Source organism: Loxodonta africana, chromosome 17 (genome assembly GCF_030014295.1).
Source record: "Loxodonta africana isolate mLoxAfr1 chromosome 17, mLoxAfr1.hap2, whole genome shotgun sequence".
Classification (NCBI taxonomy): Eukaryota; Metazoa; Chordata; class Mammalia; order Proboscidea; family Elephantidae; genus Loxodonta; species Loxodonta africana.
The window spans coordinates 70424601-70445242 of record NC_087358.1 but is presented as its reverse complement, the minus strand read 5'-3'; the positions used below and the strand labels follow the sequence as shown (position 1 = coordinate 70445242).

The 20642-nt window shown below is 38.7% G+C and overlaps 1 protein-coding gene and 1 non-coding gene across 7 annotated transcripts in view; one reads left to right on the top strand and one right to left on the bottom strand.

Annotated features, from left to right (window-relative positions):
* Positions 1 to 20642, top strand: part of CAB39L (calcium binding protein 39 like) — a 195727-nt gene that overhangs the window by 38866 nt on the left and 136219 nt on the right. The window contains exon 3 of one of the 6 annotated variants that reach the window (XM_064270158.1): positions 18343 to 18611. The exons of the other annotated variants lie outside the window; for them this stretch is intronic. The gene's annotated coding sequence lies outside the window, so the exon portion shown is untranslated. The remainder of the gene's footprint in view (positions 1 to 18342; positions 18612 to 20642) is intronic. 6 annotated transcript variants of the gene reach the window in all.
* LOC111751351 (U6 spliceosomal RNA) lies at positions 7499 to 7602 on the bottom strand. Its single transcript, XR_002786432.1, has one exon. It is a non-coding gene; the product is annotated as a U6 spliceosomal RNA (small nuclear RNA).

Genomic DNA, 20642 nt, shown 5'->3' with positions numbered 1-20642 from the left:
CATTCTGTTGTATGTAGGGTCATTGTGAGTAGGAACCAAATTGAAGGCACCTAAAAACAACAGCAATACAATCTTAATACTCTGAGGCTACACGCCTGAGAATGAAAAGCCTGGGGATGGCTAGGGTCAAGGATGGAAATAGACCAGCCCTTACTGACATCGATGAACTGCTTAGCCAACTTGGGATCTGCCTTCCTTCCATACTTGTTATGTGAGTTATTTAAATCAGTTGCTTGCACATAAAAATCATAACTGATACAAAATATTTTAAATACATTCCTGTGTATTGATGTGGTCCACATGTTTGTTATTTTAATAGTTGTATTACATCCAATTTATTGCCTTATGATCTCTTTAGCCATTTTTTTGTTCATGAGCTTTTGAATTGTTTCAAATTTTTCTTAATTATAAATAGCATTGCTTTGGAAATCTTTTGTATAGATTACTTTCTTTTCCTTGTTAGGGTTATTTCTATAAGAATATTTCCTAAATTGTACTTATCGAGTAAGGGGGATTGATCACATTCATAACTATTGTAATTATCACTCATTACTCTCCAGAAACTTAGAAAAAAAAAATTTTTTTTTTTCTTTACTCTCCGGAAACTTAAAGCTATTTACAGTATCACCTATAATAAATATACCAGTTTTTCCATAGTTTACCAAATAATTTTGCTACCATAACTGTGCATTTTTCTAGTCTTCATTCACTTATTGTGTTCCTTCTTGGAAACTCTTTTCTTTGACAGTGCATGGTGGAATCTAAGCATTAATTTTATGCACACACACGTTTCTACAAATGCACGAATATGTGTATATTTTATGTATGCCTTTTTTTCTTTTTATTTTGAGTAGCAGGCTATGTGATGACTATATTTCTTCCTGTAATTTTTGTTTTGTTTGGTTGTACAGAAAGTTTTGTGTTTCTTATGTTTGAATTGATTGGTCTTTTTTTTTTTTTTGGTAACTCATATAAATTTTTCTCCTACCTAAGATAATATTAAACTGTTCTGTTTTCTTCTAGCTGCTTTTGAAATTTTCTCGTGTTTACATTTTTTAGTCCTCTAAAGTGTATTGCCATCTGTGTTGTGAAATATCACTTTAGATTAACTCTTCTCTCTACTGATACCCTGTTGTTTCAGTATTTATTTAATTGTAATTGCTTTGGATTTCTTATATTTTAAATTCATGTTAGTACTGGCATTTTTTGAGTCAGGTTTTCTGCTTATTGCATTATTGTTTATTTTCACAATTGTAGCTTTATAATGTTCTAATCCTGGTGAAATGAATCCACTATCATTAACTTAAAAATATATCATTTGATATTTTCATCCTCTTATTATAAAATGTATCTTTTTCAAAAATCTATAAAATATATTACGTTGATACATTAAACTTTAGTTATTCTACTCTAGAGCAAATCTCTATATACTTGTTTATTCCTTTTTCCATCATTGGAATTTTGTAATTAAAAAAATAAATAAATTGGTATCCTGATTAATCAGTGCTTAAGTCTTTAATTTTTTTTAAATAAACTTGATATTTTAGAACAGTTTTAAATCTACTGGAAAATGGGGAAGATAATACAGAGTTCCCATATACCCTTAGAGCCAGTTTCCCCTATTTACATGTTTACAATTAATGAACTGATATTGATACACGTTTATTAATTGAATTTATTCAGATTTCCTTAGTTTTTACCTAATGTCCAGAATAACACATTACATTTAGTCATCATGTCACCTTAGTATCCTCTTGGTTTTGACAGTCTCTTAGGCTTTCCTTGTTTTTGGTGACCTTCACAGTTAAGAGGAGTACTGGTCAAGTTGTTTGACTATGCAAAGACATTTGACTGTGTGGATCGTTTGTAGAATGTCCCTCAATTGGGATTTTTCTGGTTTTTTCCTCATGATTAGACTGGGGCTATGGTTTTTTTAGGAGAAAGAGCAGAGAGAATAAAGTACCATTTTATCACACCGTATCAAGGGTACGTGCTATCACCATGACTTATCAGTGTTGACATTGACCTTGATCTTTTGGCGGAGGTAGTGGTTGTTGGTCTTCTACACTGGAGAGTTGCTTTCTTCCTCCCTTCCATACTGCATACTTTGCACAGCCCACACTTAAGGGGCGGGGAGTTACGCTCTGCCTCCCCTGAGAGTGGAGAATCCACATAAATTACTTGGAATTCTTCTGCAAGGGAGATTGTCTCTCCTCCCCCACTTATTTATTTAATCATTTATGTCAGTACTGAGTCATGGATATTTATTATATTTTTAATGATTTTGTTATTAGTGGAAGGAAGTCTCCTTTTACATTTTTTTTTTCTTGTCACTAAAGAATAAGAATGGCACTGAGGTGATAATGTGCAAATTCGCTGCACACATTTTCTGTATTTGTTACTTTGATCGAACTTTTAAACTTTTCTAGGTATATAATTATTTATTTTTTTGTTCTTTTTCACCCTTCAGATTGTGAGCTTCTTAGTACTGAATTACGGCTTATTCAAGTTTGGGTTCTCTGTGTCTGGCATGGTGTCTGGTGTATGGTTCTTGTTCAATAAATGTCGAGAAATGGCTCAGTAAATTGGGGGAGGATTGGTTCTTTCTTTTTATTACTTGGTTCTTACGAACTCTTAACTTTACATAACTTAGATGCTTGACTCTTCCGTTTATCTTCTGCTAATTTTTACTCTAGGAGTCCCTGGGTGGTACAAATAGTTAAGGTGCCTGGCTGCTAACCGAAAGGTTGGGGGTTCAAGTCCACCCAGAGGCACCTTGGAAGAATGGCCTGGCAACCTACTTCCAAAAATTCAGCCATTGAAAACCCTATGGAGCACAGTTCTACTGTGACACACATGGGGTCGCCATGAGTTGGAATAGACTTGATGGCAGCTGGTACTGATTGGTTCTTCTGCTTGCTTTACTAGAGTTAGACTTCCAACAGGTGGCCTTCATTATTACATTTTGTGGTCTGCGTAAGAATCTTCTCTGTCAGTGGTTCTCCAAGTGTGGTCCCTAGACCAGCAGCAACATCACCAGGGAACTTATTAGACATGCAGATTTCCAGGCGCCACTCTGTATCTGTCAAATCAGAAACTCCGGAGCAGGATTCAGTAATCTGTTGTACATGTTTTCCTGGTGATTCTGATAATGCCAATGTTTGAGAATCTAGTCTGTGGTATATTCCTTCTGTTTCTTCTCCCTTTGTTCTTACTCAAACTCTAACATATTTCTACACTTCAGTTTGTGGATTTCAGTAAGTTTTCCTGGTTTTTATATGTATCTTGGTATATGAATAATGTAAGAATAACGTTTTATAGAATTTTTAAAAATAAGTAAGTTTAGTATTATTCAGAAATCATTTTTAATTGCTTTTTCCATTATTTTTTTTATACCTAAAAGTTTGACTTCTTAAATTTTTATCTTCATTACTGAATGCTCTTGGTCTTATTCCTCCAAGAACTACACATTAAATAAAATTAAAGAAATATTTTTATATTCCAGTGGTATATTTATATTCCAATGGTAAATCCAATAAATAAGAAAGTAAGGGAGAAATAAACTTTTAAATGCCAAATTTTTCTTGGGGAAATAGTTCTAGAACATATTTATGCTTAAAAAAAATTTTTTTTTTATCATTAAGTTTATAATTTCCTTGTGTTATCTTGAAAATTAAAAAAGGCATTTGCTGTATACATGCAGTCTATTAATTAGTGAAGTGTTGATTTAAAGGCCCAGAAAATTTGGAGAGGGGAAAAGAGAATTTTTGTAGAATAAATTAATTAATACAAAAGGGCTTAATCCACAGATATGTGCCTAGCACATTGCAAGGTGGGGGGAATATAAGAGTAAACAAGAAACCCAGTGTCAACACTCGAGGAGCTTACACATGTGTTAGGGCAGACAGACACTAACAGATAATTACACCAGTATATAATTGTTTGCACTCCTATTATTACTGGCACTTATAGGTCCCAAATGATTGCTGAAAATTGTAAAATAGATTTCCATTTGTAAGCTAACTCTATTAGCTGGCTATTGTAATTGTGTTAGTGAGTGGGGTTCCCTAATCCAAAAACAAGATAAAGGAAAAGGAGGGTAAGAATGGTGCCCAACATGAAGACTGCAATCAATGTCCATGTAGAAATTGTGGAGTGGGGGTAGGTTCTGGTGGGTATATTTTCAACAACAATACAATAAATTAATTAAATATGAGGGAAAAAAAACAAGATTTAGGTCTGCCAGCAGCAGGTATAGGCATTTTCACAAGAGAAAATTTTAATCATCAGAATTAAGAATATTTTTACCTGTATTTTAGTATGCATGTGTATGTGTATGTATTTATTTATAATCATTGGTAATAATATGGTGTTTTAGGGAAAAATTACCTGATTAGAATCATTTAGAGCAGGAAATTATCTGTAGTAAAATAGATTATGTTTCATTACTAAACGCATGCTTCTCTAACAGTGTTTACCTGCGTGCCAAAGCTCATCTGATCTCTTCCCGGAGGAAGGAAAGGCAGCAGAGGTAGATTGCTCCCCAAATACCATGAAGGAAGGAACTATGCCTGTCTTGTTGTTTGTTGGTTTCTAGCACCTAGTAAAGGAGCCCTGATGGCACAGTGGTTAAAGCAATTGACTGCTAACCAAAAAGTCAGCAGTTCGAAACCACCAGTGGCTCCGTAGGGGAAAGATGTGGCAGTCTGCCTCCCTAGAGATTTACAGCCTTGAAAACCAACCCTCTGGGGTTGCTATGAGTTGGAATCAACTCCACAGCAGGGGGTTTTTAGCACCTAATGGGTATGAATATCATAAAAAAGACAGATAGTAACAAGTGCCGGAGAGGATGTGGAGGAATGGGAGCTCTCATATGCTTCTGGTGGGAATGCAAAGACGGAGAGGATGTGGAGGAATGGGAGCTCTCATATGCTTCTGGTGGGAATGCAAAGACGGCTGAAGTTGTGTACTACCGATTGTTATGTAAGTGCAAGTAAGCCTGTGTATACCCTGCTTATTGGGTCGTCTGTCCTTGCAGACCATCAAAAGAAAGCAAAATTATGTTTTGAGTAGGCCAACATACTCTTGAAATTGCTTTGTGCTTGTTTTATGAACTTAGCTCTATTCTTCCAGGTGTAATTTTGGTTTTAAATTTTCAATAGACCTATGATAAATGTTTTGATAATGAGGGAGAGTCACAAGGGAAATTTTAAATGAAGGATCTGGAAACATAAGAGCAGAGAGTCCGAAGAGGTGAATGGGAAATTGAGACTAAAGGAATGCATGTCAATTTTCTCTTCCTGAGTGCTCCGGCCATCTACAAATATCTCCTGGTATCCAGAGTCCCACTTTTGGAATATTCAGCATAACAACTTACAAAATTTTTTACTCAAAATTTACTTTCTGAATTGAAAATCTGCTGTAAAGAATCTACTGGTAAGCACTGGGGAAAACTCCCTAGGAGAGGATGAAAGGCTGTTACAGTCTTACAGGCTCCCAAAGGCCTGTATTTTATCACTGTTAGTATCTTTTCTTCCCCTTCTCTGAAGGGTCAGCCCTTCATGGGTTGCGGGATTTGCTTCTGCAGGTGCCTCGGGCACCGCCTACCTGAGCCCAATTTAGATAGTATCTTTAACATCCTTAATTCATTATGTTATTATTCACTTATATTTCATGACTTGTTGACTGTCCTGTAGACAAAAATGTAATTCCTATCTGATATAATAAACCAAAAACCAAACCAAACCCAGTGCTGTGGAGTCAATTCCAACTCATAGCGACCCTATAGTAGTGTTAAATAATTCAGTTATTAGAATGTGTTAGTTACATTTGTGGAAATTGGTTGGGGCTTTTGGATGGCCTGGACTTCTTTTGAATTCCATAGAGAACCACAGTAGTAAAAACCACCAAAAAAATCAAGAGTTGTTGAATGTAATTGAACATTAGTGAAGAATTAGCAAGATTTAGCTCTGAAATCTCACTGGATAGCCAGTGCATAGCCGAGGGCCATAATGTGTAGATAATTTGAAAATCAATTTTGTGTGTAAATCTTCAAAATTATTTGATAACATCTGTTTGAAAACAATGACAACTTTTGCGTATGATCAGTATGTGCAAACAACAATGCATATTATCAGCTATGTGAATTTAAAATCTATTTTAAATTAAAAAAAAGTTTATTACTATTAGATGATCATTTTACAGACTCTTCCAAAGGAGAACCGGCATCATGGTTTTTAATTTATGCTTATGTTATTGGCAAATAAGTTTAAAATAAATTATAAAGTAGTCCCCTCCCCCCGCCCCCCAAAAAGGAAAGTGGCCTAAATGCCTATGCCTAGAAAAATGGTTAAACCAAATTTTTACAATTGGGAGTGATTGAGAACAATAACCAGAATGGGGAAATTTATGGGTTGAAGCCCTGCAATGGGAGACTTGGAAGAGGCATAGTGAGCACATTCAGAAATCTGATGCATGAGATTGGATTATTGGCAGGACTGTGGAGAGTGACACACATTCAGGGTGGCACAGTCGGCTGCCATCTTTGAGTGAACACCGCTGTTTCCGACTCTGCTCAAAATCTGATGAGCAAGAGATTTGGTTGCTATCCAACTCTTACACTGCCCTTGTTTTCTAAGAGGGAGATTAGGTTTCCAGCAGGGCTTTGACCCGTAATTTTTCCCATTCTGATTATCATCCCAGTTCACTCAAATTTTAAAACTTTGAGTTTGTTCTGGTTTTATTTCCTTAGCCATGATTGAACTGGGAAGAACCAGTTTGAAGCCCTGGTGGATATCAATATTAAGGAATATGTTGCAGCTCTTTAAAAAGAAAGTAGACCTATAAAATCTGGCATACAAAGAAACCTAGGGTATATGTTTGTTATTAAGAAACAAAAGCAAGTTATAAAGCAATATGTGTAGTATAATTTTTTTTTTTTAGGTGAAAGTTTACAGAGAAAATTAGTTTCTCAAAAGTATGGAATGCCAGAAGAACTAGTTGGTGCCTGGCCACAACCGATGACTGCCCTGACAGGGAGCACAACAGAGAACTCCTGAGGGAGCAGGAGATCAGTGGGATGCAGACCCCAAATTCTCACAAAAAGACCATACTTAATGGTCTGACCGAGACTAGAGGAATCCCGGCGGTCACGGTCCCCAAACCTTCTGTTCGCCCAGGATGGGAACCGTTCCCGAAGACAACTCATCAGACATGGAAGGGACTGGACAGTGGGTAGGAGAGAGATGCTGATGAAGAGTGAGCTATTTGTATCAGGTGGACACTTGAGACTGTGTTGGCACCTCCTGTCTGGAGGGGGGATGGGAGGATAGAGAGGGTTGGAAGCTGGCAAAATTGTCACGAAAGGAGAGACTGGAAGGGCTGACTCATTAGGGGGAGAGCAAGTGGAAGTATGGAGTAAGGTGTATATAAACTTATATGTGACAGACTGACTTGATTTGTAAACGTTCACTTGAAGCTCAATAAAAATTAAAAAAAAAAAAGTATGGAATGCTTCACAAATTTGTGTGTCATCCTTGCACAAGGGCCATACTAGTCTCTGTATTGTTCCAATTTTAGTACATGTGCTGCCAAAGTGAACACTGTGCAATATGATTTTTAAAAATTGTGTGTGTGTTAAGACAAACAAATGTGTCTGTGTATGCCTGGAAAGAAGACCTGGAAGGATAGAACTAAACTGTTAATAGTGCTTAACCCTGGGGATTGTAACGAGAAAATAGAAAGGGGCTTCAAACAATTGTTGTTAGTTGTCATGGAGTCAGCTCTGACTCAGGGCAACCATATGTGTGTCAGAGCCTGGGTTTTCAAGACTGGACCATTCCGAAGCAGATCACCAGGCCTGTCTTCCAAGGAGCCTCTGTGTGGATTCCACCCAAGGACCTTCAAACAATGTTCTTGTTGTTGTTAGGTGCCATTGAGTCGGTTCCCACTCATAGAGACCCTATGTACTACAGAAAAAAACACTACCAGTTCCTGCATCATCCTTAAAATCATTGTTATGCTTGAGCCCATTGTTGAAGCCACTGTGTCAGTCCATCTCGTTGAGGGTCTTCCTCTTTTTCATTGACCTTGTATTTTACCAAGCATCACGTCCTTCTCCAGGGACTGGTCTCTCCCAATAACATGTCCAAAGCATGTGAGATGCGGTCTCGCCATCCTTGCTTCCAAGGAATGTCCTGGTTGTCCTTCTTCCAATACAGATTTGTTCGCTTTTTGGCAGTCTATGGTATATTCAATATTCTTTGCCAACACTGCAATTCAAAGGGGTCAGTTTTTCTTCGGTCGTACTTATTTGTTGTCCAGCTTTTGCATGCGCATGATGTGATTGAAAATACCGTGGGTTGGGTCAGACTCATTTTAGTCTTCAAGGTAACATCTTTGCTTTCGACACTTTAAAGAGTCTCTTTCGCAGCATATTTGCCCAACACAATGAGTCTCTTGATTTCTTGACTGCTGGTTCTGTGGGCATTGACTGTGGATCCAAATAAAGTGAAATCCTTGACAACTTCAATCTTTTCTCCATTTATTGTGATGTTGCTTATTGGTCCAGTTGTGAGGACTCTTGTTTTCTTATGTTGAGGCGTAATCCATACTGAATGCTGTGGTCTTTGATCTTCATCAGTAACTGCTTCAAGTCCTCTTTACTTCAATAAGCAAGGATGTGTCATCGGCATATCGCAGATTGTTAATGAGTCTTCCTCCAATCCTACTGCCCCTTTCTTCTTCATATAGTCCAGTTTCTCAGATTATTTGCTTAGCATACAGATTGAATAGATATGGTGAAAGGATACAAGCCTGACAGACACCTTTCCTGACTTTAAACCACGCGGTATCCCCTTGTTTTGTTCGAACAACTGCCTACTGATCTACGTACAGGTTCCTCATGAGCACAATTAAGTGTTCTGAAATTCCCATTCTTTGCAGTGTTATCCATAATTTGTTATGATCCACACATTCATGCCTTTGCATAGTCAATAAAACACAGGTAAACATCCTTCTGGTGTTCTCTGCTTTCAGCCAGGATCCATCTGACATCAGCAATGATATCCCTGCTTCCACATCCTCTTCTGAATCCAGTCTGAATTTCTGGCAGTTCCCTGTCGATACACTGCTGCGGCTGCTTTTGAATGATCTTCAGCAAAATTTTGCTTGTGTGTGATATTAACGATATTGTTCGATAATTTCCACATTTGATTGGATCACCTTTCTTGGATATAGGTGTAAATATGGATCTCTTCCAGTCAGTTGGCCAGGTAGCTATCTTCCAGATCTCCTGGCATAAATGAGTGAGTGCTTCCAGTGCTACATCCATTTGTTGAAACATCTCAACTGATGTTCCGTCAATTCCTGGAGCCTTGTTTTTTGCCAATGCCCTCAATGCAGCTTGGCCTTCTTCCTTCAGTATCATCGGCTCTTGATCATATGCTACCTCTTGAAATGGTTGAACATCGACCAATTCTTTCTGGTATGTAACTCTATGTATTCTTTCCATCTTCTTTTGATGCTTCCTGCATCATTTAATATTTTCCCTGTGGAATCCTTCACGATTGCAACTGAAGGCTTGAATTTTTTCTTCGGTTCTTTCAGCTTGAGAAACGCCGAGCATGTTCTTCGCTTTTGGTTTTCCATCTCCAGCTCTTTGCACGTGTCATGATAATACTCTACTTTGTCTTCTTGAGCTGCCCTTTGAAATCTTCTCTTCAGTTCTTTTACTTCATCATGTCTTCCTTTTGCGTTAGCTACTCAACATTCAACTTTCAGAGTCTCTTCTGACATCTATTTTGGTCTTTTCTTTCTTTCCTGTCTTTTAAATGGCCTCTTGCTTTCTTCATGTGTGATGTCCTTCCACAACTTGTCTGGTCTTCGGTCATCAGTGTTCAATGTGTCAAATCTATTCTTGAGATCTCTAAAATGATCTCTCAGACAATAAACATGTAAATTTTAAAATGAGTAATTTTTACAGTGAGCATTTATTTTCAAATTAAAATGAGAAGATTTTTTTTAGAGTTAATTACAACAGGAAAAGTAAATTAGTTTGTGTATTATTTGTAAAATAAGATGCCATTCTTGTTTTGTGATGAATTGTTGTGAATGTTTTTCTGTGCTTAGTAGTTACTATAAGATTGTAATCATTTCTCCTCATACTCTATAGATTATAAGTCCTTAGAGTTATGGTAAAATATATTTTATAAAGATACTGAAATCCATTGTGATTAACTGAACTACACAGAGATTTTTCTACTCAATAAATTACCTCAGTAAGTTTTATTACAGTTGCTGTGTTTGTTGTAAATGGCTTTGCTTTAATCTGAAAATTAAATGTCTTGTCTAAAGTACTTTCCAGGAGAGGTGGGGCCAAAATGTCAGAGTAGTCAGATGCTTCCTGTGGTACCTCTGAGAACAAAGACCCAAAAAAACATGTGAATCAATTATATAGGACAGTCTAGGAGCCCTGAACATCAAAGGCAAAGTTGAGGAATCAGATAAAGCAGCAGGGGAAGGGAGAGATGGTTCGAAAGCAGCGAGAAGTTGCCAGACCTGACCCAGTGGGAATTGGCACCCTGCAGGCTGGATCAGCTGGCATGAGTGGTGAGGCAAGCAGTGGTGCTTGGGACATGTTTTCCACATTGGGAGAGACCAGGCGGTTCAGAGTCTACTGAACCAGAACCAGTACAAAGCGGTGCTCAATCAGCAAAAGGTAAGTACCTGCATCTAACCTACCACACAGATCAAAAAATACCCACTTTGGGAAGAACCTCTGTTTCATTCACCTGCCCCTTCCCCACTCTGTACTGGTTCCTGGGCACGCTTCAGCAATTGCCGCGTTCTCTGGGCCAGAAGTAGGACCCATCGTGTACTGTGAGCCATTCTCCCAGCCTTGGAGAGGGAACAAATTAACAAACAGGAAAAAATAAACCCCACACAGGGCAGATCCCAAAAGAAAGTCATCAAGACATATTATGATCAAACTTGCCAAAAACAAAGAGAGAATTTTAAGAGCAGTTAGGGATAAACGAAAAGTCATCTACAAAGGAAAGTCAGTAAGACTAAGCTTGGACTACGTAGCAAAAACCATGCAGGCAAGAAGGCAATGGGATGACATAAATAAAGCCTTGAAGGAAAAAAAATGCCAGCCAAGAATTAGATATCCAAGAAAACTGTCTCTCAAATACGATGGCGAAATTAGGGCATTTCCAGATAAACAGAAGCTTAGGGAATTTGTAAAAACCAAACCAAATTTACAAGAAATACTAAAGAGAGCCCTCCAGTTAGAAAATCAATAACATCAGATAACAAGCCAAGACTAGAACACAGGACAGAGCAACCAGATATGAACCCAGATAGGGAAGTCACAAATAAATCACAGCTAAAATACTGAAAATAGGAAAACAGAGATGTTAATATGTAAAAGATGGCAACGTTAAGTTAAAAAAAGAGGAACTGAATAATGTAGTCATAGGTCATTCATATGGAGAAGAAGTCAAGGTGATATAAAGAAATAAAACATTGGTTTAAACTTAGGAAAATAGAGGTAAACATTAAGGTAACCACAAAGGAAACTAACAATCCTACACATCAAAATAAAAAAGGAGCAAAACATAAAGACTCAGCAAATACAAAATCAACAACAATGAAAAGAATCAAAAGAAAATACGTAAAGAAAAACAATTCAGCACAGAAAATTAAATGGAGCAAAGAAACCATCAGCAATACGATACAAAAAAAAAAAAAAAAGACTTCGAAATGACAGCAGTAAACTCATACGTATCTATAATTACACTGAATGTAAATGTACTATATGCACCAATAAAGAGACAGAGAGTGGCAGAATAGATTAAAAAAAAAAATCCGTCTATATGCTGCCTATAAGAGACATGCCTTAGACTTAAAGACCCGGACAAACTAAAACTCAAAGGATGGAAACAAATAAGCAAACAACAGTGAAAAAAGAGCAGGAGTGACAGTATTAATCTCTGACAAAATAGACTTTAAAATCCACCACCAAGGATAAGGAAGGAAACTTTACAATGATTAAACGGTCAATACACCAGGAGGACATAACCATAATAACGACAGGGCTCCTAAATACGTAAATTCTAACAGCATTGAAAAGAAAAATAGACAGCTCCACAATAATAGTAGGAGACTGAAGCACACCACTTTTGGTGAAGGACAGAACATCCAGAAAGAAGCTCAGTAAGGACACGGAAGATCTAAATGCCACAATCAACCAACTTGATCTCGTAGACATATATAGAACACTGCACCCAACAGCATCCAAGTGTACTTTCTTTTCCAACACACATGGAACAGTCTCCAGAGTAGACCACATATTAGGCCACAAAGCAAACTTTAGCTGAATCCAAAGCATCGAAATATTACAAACCACCTTTTCTGACTATGAAGCCATGAAAGTAGAAATCAGTACTTTCCATTATTAACAAGCTTCATAACCAAGTAAGAAGAGATACTTTGAGCTTCATTTCCTATGACATTTTAAAACCAAGTTATTTATAACTCAAGGTTTTCTGTTTCTTCACTCAGCATACCTCTTTCTTTGTCCTTTCTTTCTATGTTCTTTTTAGATCATCTTTTTCTTCCTGGCTCCAGAACATGAGCTCACAGACTAGTTTTAAAGATTTATCATAATAGTAATATAATTTCCCAACATTAAATTTTTGTGTAATTCTGATTTCAATAATTTGTGGAAAAAGGAAATTTTGTAGAAACTAGGAAAATTCAAGTATGACACAGCTTATAAAAAGCGAATGTGTGCCAGCTCTGAGTTGGGTGGGAGTTGTTCTTCTATTAAAAGGTATATTGTGTTCTTCACAGATTCAAGCAAGAACTTTTCATAAAAGTACCAACTGTGGAAGAATACAGAAAACTGATTCAGCAAAGAAGGGCAGGGAAATAGGAGAATTATTGCCATCTGACTGTGGTTATACCGCTAAGCCCATTTTTGGAGGATATGATGCTCATCATGGATTGTGTCTCAGGACTCCATGACCCTTTCTTCCCTCATCCTTTGTTATTCCTTAAATTGGGAAGTTTTAAGTTTTTACTTAAAAAAAAAAAAAAAAAAACCAAAAATCAGCCCCATTGCCATTTAGTCAATTCCAACTCATAGCGACCCTATAGGACAGAATAGAACTACCCCATAGGGTTACCAAGGGGCAGCTGGTGGATTCAAACTGCTGACCTTTTAGTTAGCAGCCAAACGCTTAACCATCTCACCACCAGGGCTCTGTAGTTCACTTAGAGCTGAGAAATTGATTGAATGTCAATGGAATTATAACTTAAATTTATAGCCTTTGGCTTTTCTTCATACTAGATTCACATGGGTTTGTTGATAAGACTAGTTTCCAATCTGGTTAAGTGCACACTCTCCTACCCCACCCTCATTCTTCTCAGATAACCTTGGGTCATGATTTTCTGAGAAAATCGAAGCAAACATGTGCTTCCTAACTCCATTCTTCTTTACCTGCAGGGTATCTTTGCTCATACCTTCTATTTCTTTCTCATTTTGGAAAAATAAATATTGTTCTTGGACGTTAACCTTTCTACTTGTGTTCTTGATCCCTTCTTCCATTGTGGGCTCAAGAATCTGGCCCCATTCATTATCTCCTTCTCATTTTCCATCTTCCCCATATCTTTCCCACTCAATCTACCAGGAATTCAAATTAAAAAGCAAACAAAAACCCTTTTTCATTAGCCTTTCAAACTGTCATTCCATTCCTTATCAGACTCTTGGAAACAGCATATGCCTCCATTGCCTCATCCTCAACCTTTTTAAATCCTAGTTTTGCCCTTATGTATTTGTTTTTTTTATTTGTTAAGTGTCAGATACCACTGAGGCTCCAACCTCTTTTCCAGTGTTCTAGGCAGGACGGTTGGGTCAGGCTGCCTAGATTGAGCCAATATTAGTTTCCCGGAAGGACTCAGTAGCTTGGAGTGTTCTGGCTGCTTCATGCCTTGCAGTGTTCTCTGGTGGTCCTGGCCTGTCTGGCTTTGGTCCCTAGGCTTATCAGCCTATCCCATTAGGAAGTTAAGGGATTATGAATTCTAAAAAGGTCACTTTTCTTGTCCTAAGTGACTGTCTGAAGGCCCCCTTCCCCTTAATGCCTTCGCTTTACAAGAACTGACAGAGGGCCTTAAAGCACCTACTAGGCAGGGTGCTTATCAGTGCTCTATAGCCTTCAATATTGCTGAATACTTCTCATTCTTGAAAGTCTCTTCTTTTTGACCTTAGTGATAATATACTTTTCTGATTATCCTCTCACTATCTAACCACTCTTTTTTTTTTTTTTTTTTTGGTCACCTTTTTCCTACCGCCACTTGTAGGTGTTCCACAGAGTTTTGTTCTTGGCTCAATCTCATGCCCCATTGTCAGAATGCAGTTCTCTCTCTATAGGTGACCCCCAGGTATATGATTCCTGCTCCGTTTTCTCTCCAAATTCTAGTTCTGTGTGTTCTGCTGCCTGTTGTTGCTATTGTTAGGTGCCATCGAGTCAGTTCCGACTCACAGCGACCTTATATACCACAGAACGAAACACTGCCGGGTCCTTGCCATCCTCACAATCGTTTTTATGCTTAAACCCATTGTCGCAGCCACTGTGTCAGTCCATCTCATTGACGGTCTTCCTCTTTTTCGCTGACACTCTACTAAGTGTGGTGTCCTTCTCCAGGGACTGATCCCTCCTGACAACAGGTCCAATGTATGAGACGTAGTCTCGCCATTCTTACTTCTAAGGAGCATTCTGGTTCTACTTCTTCCAGGAAGTACTTTTACTGCCTGGTGGGCCTGTATAACCAGAAGTGTCCTGGCACCTTAAACTTGTTATGTGTCAAGCAACTGGTTATTTTGCAAAATTTATTTTTCCTCCTGTGGTCTTTATGTTAAAGGTATTACTTATCCACTGTTGCACACAGGCATGAAAGCTCATTGTCATCTTCATCTTCCCCCGATTACCATCTGCATTTATTCAGTTGCCAAACCTATTCTCTCTGATATATAGTCCTCCCATTCCCACTGCCTAGTTACCTTCTCTATCATCTTCTACAATTTCCTTTAACTAATCTCAGAGAAAGCTACTCTTTCTCTGCCCTTTTGGTTATTCTTATACACTACCAAATTCACATGCATGGCTCCCTTTGCTCACAGATGAACAGCCAAACTCATTAGCCTAGCATACCAGCTTCTCCATAATTTGACCCCAACCTGCTTCTCCATTTTTTTTCCTTACTACTGTCATTCGTATGGAGCCCTGGTGGTGTGTTTTGCATATGGCAAGAACGTGAATTTTGGGTGGGACCACAGGGTGGAATGTTATGGACTGAATTGTGTCCTCCCAAAATAGGTGTTGTAAATCCTAACCTCTATGCCTGTGGTTATAATCCCATTTGAAATTGTCTTTGTTATGTTAATGAGGCAAGATTAGTATAGGGTGTATTTTGAGTCAGACTCTTTTGAAATATAAAAAAGAGATTAAACAAACAAGCAGAGGAGAAAAGGGGTAAGATAGATGCCAAGATACATGGAGATCTCCAGGGAACCAGTAAGCAGAAGCTGAGAGACAAAGACTTTCCCACAGAGTAGACAGAGAGGGAAAGCCTTCACCTAGAGCTAGCACTCTGAATTCGGTCTTCTAGCCTCCTCGACTATGAGAAAATAAATTTCTGTTTGTTAAAGCCACCCAGCTGTGGCATTTCCGTTATAGCAGCACTAGATAACTCAGACACCTTGTGAGACATAGTAGTTTTCATAATGAACTTCAATTAATAATATCAATATTTCTAAAGCTGCTGCAGGATTATATGGTACTTTGGTAAGAGTTGGAAAAAGGGTCAGGTGCAGTCTTGCAGATGCATAGCTTAAAAAAAGAGTATATTTATTTTTTTTAAGCCCATTCCATTTTATTAGTTTTCTAGTTTACTAATTTTTCATGTTTGTGTATGTATGTGCATGTATATATGTTTATATTTCCCATAATCCTGTCAGAGATAAAGTATTCTCAATTATGTATATGGAAACCAAAGCTTAGAGAGGCTAATTGACTTCTTTAGGGTCACATGGCAAGTAAATGTGAAGCTAGGACTAAAATCCAGGCTTTGTACCCCTATCCTGTACTTTTTTTATGCTGCATCGTTGGTGGGTAACACTTTTTTAAGGATGTTATTTTGCTATGTAGGACAAATTGAGAAGTCTTCCAGCATAGTTGATGGTTTATTGTTACTGGTGGTGGTGTGGGGGTGTATGTCTGGCACTTTGTATCTCCTAAGAGTTTAACAAGTGAAGCTGAGTACACACTGCTTGTGACTCCTCCACTGTAGAGTACTCCAGTCTAGAGTATGACAGGGCAACCTGCAGCAGACTTAGGTGCTTTTAATATGTCCTGGACTTTGTTTTTTATTTAGTTGAGTGAGAGTGAGTGAGTGAGTGACTAACATGTAGCACTTGCTAAGCGCCAGGCACATATATCATTTCACTTGATCCTCAGAAGCAGGCCTTGAGCTGTATATTAAAAAAAAAAACCTGCCGTGATTCCAACTCATAGCAACCCTATAGGATGGAGTAGAACTGCCCCATAGAGTTTCCAAGGAGCACCTGGTGGGTTGAAGCTGCCGACCTTTTGGTAGCAGCCATAGCACTCAACCACTATGCCACCAGGGTTTCCAGGAGCTATATATTGTTACCTCCAATTTAAAGATTATGTTGTTACTTATGCACAACCAATTTGCATTCAAACCTGGGTCTGTTTAATTCCAAACACTCTGGCCTGTGATACTTGCCTTTTGATTCATGGAATTTTCAGATACGCTTATCACACAAGGGTATATATATATATATATATGTATATATACATATACACACTCTGTGGGGTGGTTCTACTTTGTCCTATAGGATCGCTATGAGTCGGAATAGACGCGACAGCACTGGGTTGGGTATATATATATGTATATATATATATGTATAGTATGGTCTCTGAAGGCATATATATACTTGTTGCTATATGCCTATAATACAGATATATAATATCTTGGCATTAGGGAAAGAAGGCAGTCTGTCCTTGGACTAGCAGAGGTCTCATCTCTGTGGGCTAAGTATTGCTGCAGCTACTGCAGCCAAGTGCCAGCAGGGGGCCCAACTAGCCTTGGAAATGGAGAAAAGGAACGAAGTCCTAGGCTTTAAGAGACTGCTGTGGTGTTTCCGAAGATACAGCCAGTGTTAGAACTGTAATCTTAATACTACCCTTTTGTGGTGGGGAGTAGGGGTATCACCTAATTTGTGTTATTCAACTTCCCCCTTCCTGAAAAAAACAGGAGATAAGAAGCAGAGTGGCCTAAGAGAGAAACCAGCGTAACTAAGCTTTGTTATCCTGTTGAAGTTAATGAGAAGACCTTATAAAGATTTCCAAATTTGGCAAAAGCCAAAGCCAAACTCCGTGTCGAGTTGATTCTGACTCATAGCGACCCTATAGGACAGAGTAGAATTGCCCCATAGAGTTTCCAAGGAGTGCCTGGTGGATTCAAACTGCTGACCTTTTGGTTAGCAGCCGTAGCACTTAACCACTATGCCACCAGGGTTAGGAAATTTGGCAAAGGATTAGCAATTAATGGGCAATTGGAAATGTGGATGTCATCTGTCAATTAACTTTCTTCTCCCTGCAACTTGGAGACGCTAAAGCATTTCCCCTATGGCATTTCTTCACTATTCTGCTTTTATCTGGCGATAACAGAGTTGGATAAGAAATGAAAGTGATTTCAATATCTTTAAGCAACTTCCAAGGCCACAGGGTTAATTATGTTTGAAATGGGAATGACGAGGAGGAAGAGCTAGAGACATCTCATGACAGGTGGGCAGTATAACAAGCTCCTAAGAGAGAAGATGGACAGAGATTTGTTTTTGCCTTGGGGTTCCCTTTTTGGACATAACCCTAGAAGAGTAAATCACGTGCTATTCCTGGCTACCTGAAGGTGTGGCTGTGATATTTTATATTTACCCTGTGGTTTTTAGAAACAGAGGAAAATAGAAAAACAAAAGCATGAACGAGAAGGGAAGAAAAAAGACAGTAGGAATAAGAGGTAAATGCCACTCAATAAATAAATAGGTAAGTCTGTGGTTACCTAAATGAGCAAATTGTAGCGATAGGTCCACAATAGGTTTTAGCATACTGTAACATATACATTAAAAAAAAAAAAAAATTTATGATGGTAACAGTAACAAAATCAGTTCTGCTACCATACTTGTTTTGAAAACATGGATAATATATTAGGGAACAATTTGATCTTAATGCACATTTGCCGTTTGCTTTTGTGCAGCTTCATTCGCGAGAAATAGTATCTGAACACAGAAAACTACTCAGCCATACCAAGCCACAAAGGAGTGCACAAAACCTTCAAGGGCACCTCGGACATCCACCAGCTACCTCAGTGTACCCTGTGTGTGATGAGCCACAGGCACACACATTAGGTGCTAACAGCTCTCCAGATGTTGTCAGAAAACCCTCCTTCCACCACTTCACAATAATTCCCAAACTGCAGCCCTTCCAACACCCACTTCCACAATCAAATTTCAGGCCTATTTTAAGGTAAAGTGCTATGTTTATTGTAGTATTTATGTATTTCTTAACCATTTAACATGTATAAAACTTATTGTGAAACTGCTGCTGTTATAATTAGATACCTACCTTTTTTTGTGGGTCACTGACAAGTTTTTGAGTATTTCGCCCCACCCCCGTAATCCTCATAATCCTTTTAGTTTTTATTACTTGATTTTGCATAGTATGGTGATTTTTAGAACTTTTATGTCATGTAGCAGAACCAACTATACGTGTTCATTATAGAAAATTTGGAAAATACGCAAGAATGTCAAGAAGAAAATAATCACCAGTAATCCAACTAAGGTTCATATTTTAGTATTCTTTCCATGTCCATAGGGAAGGAAATGTTTACGTAAAAATTGGGATAAGAAATTTGGGCTCATACTCTAGTAAATTTAGAATCTTGACTTTTTAAAACTTGATAATATATAATAAGTGTACTCTCATGCCTTTGAATATTCTTGTGTGTGTGTGTGTTGTTTATTTGAACAAAAATGGGATCGTGCTGTATTCCCAGTACTGTGAAAGCAGTCTCATTAGCGCTACTCCATGGACGCGAGTAAAATGGAACCAGACGGTTCCAGGTCTGCTCCTCAGCCATAGAGACTCCAAAGGGGTGAAAGCGAAAGAAGAAGCTTTGTTTGGTTGGCCAAGCAAAGGAGCGCAGAGGGACTGGTGTAGCCAACATGGCTCCCTGAACAATAGCTGAAATAGTATTACTAGGGGAAGGGTCCTAGGAAAAGGAACAAGGTCATTGATTGGTCTGGCCCAAAGAAGATGTTCCTTCGTCTGCGCTTGCTCAGTCCAAAAGGATGGTCTCTCAAACTGGATCTTAGGCTCAGACCCCTTACTTCTGAAATCTTCCCCCAATCTTGGGCCAATAAAGTTTGGTTCTGTCTGCCAGGAGAAAAGTTCCAGGGTCCCCCAGAGGATGGAGGTTGATAGTTTTGCCTATGTCAGGCAGGCCAGATTTGGTCTTAACTGGTTCTGTGGGCAGCAGACCCCAGCCTCTTGTTTTTCTTCTCTTGGGCAGGAAGTTGTCAGATTGCCTAAAAAACATCTAGAAAAACCAGTTAGAAGGGGAGGTGGCTCATGCTGCTCTACTTACAAGTTGCGGGTTGGTAATGGCGCCCGGAGGCCGGGGTCCCATCGGCTTCTCGCTCACATCCCACATCCAGTTCTGCTAGGAAATCTGTGGAATCCAGAATCCGACTGATACCTTTTTTGCTATTAGCTCCATCCTCTCTCTCTCATCCAAATTACTGTGACAGCCCCCTCACTCCTCTCTGCTCAGACCTTTGCCCCCTTTAGTCTATTCTTCACACAACAGCAAGAGGGACCCTCCCTTTAAAAACACAAGTCGGATCATGTTGTTCCTCGGTTCAGTTCAGAACCCTCCAGGGCTTCCCACCCCACTCAGAGTAAAAACCAAAGTCCTCACCAGGGGTTCAGGCCCCTCCAACTCTAGCACTCGCCTCTCAAACCTCACCTACTGCCACTGCTTCCCTTCCTCCTGCTCAGCCCCCGCCCCCTCACTCTCCTTAAAGTTTCTGGATCACACGAAGAACACACCCGAAGCAGGACCTCTTCACTTGCTGTTTACTCTGTCTAGCTAGCCCTTCATCCAGACAGCCACACAGTTCTTTTCCTCACTTCCTTCCCTACTCTGTCCGCTGACCACATTCATTATTTTTCATATCATTAACCACCACCTGACATGCTATGTATTTATTTGTTTGCTTATCCATGAGCAATGAATCCTGTCTTGTTCCCTGTTATGTCCACTTAGAATAGTGCCAGGCCCATAGTTGATGCTCAGTAAATATTTAATGGATGAAAGAGTAAATAAATCTCTACAAAGTAATAGATACAGATATGACAGAATTTTCAACAGTTCCATAATGTTTGCTATGATGGGTTCACATGATTTATTTCTCAATCTTCCTATTAATGTTTCAGTTGTTTCCACTTTTTCTCCTTTAATCAGTATTTATGATGAACATCCTTGCACAAAAACCA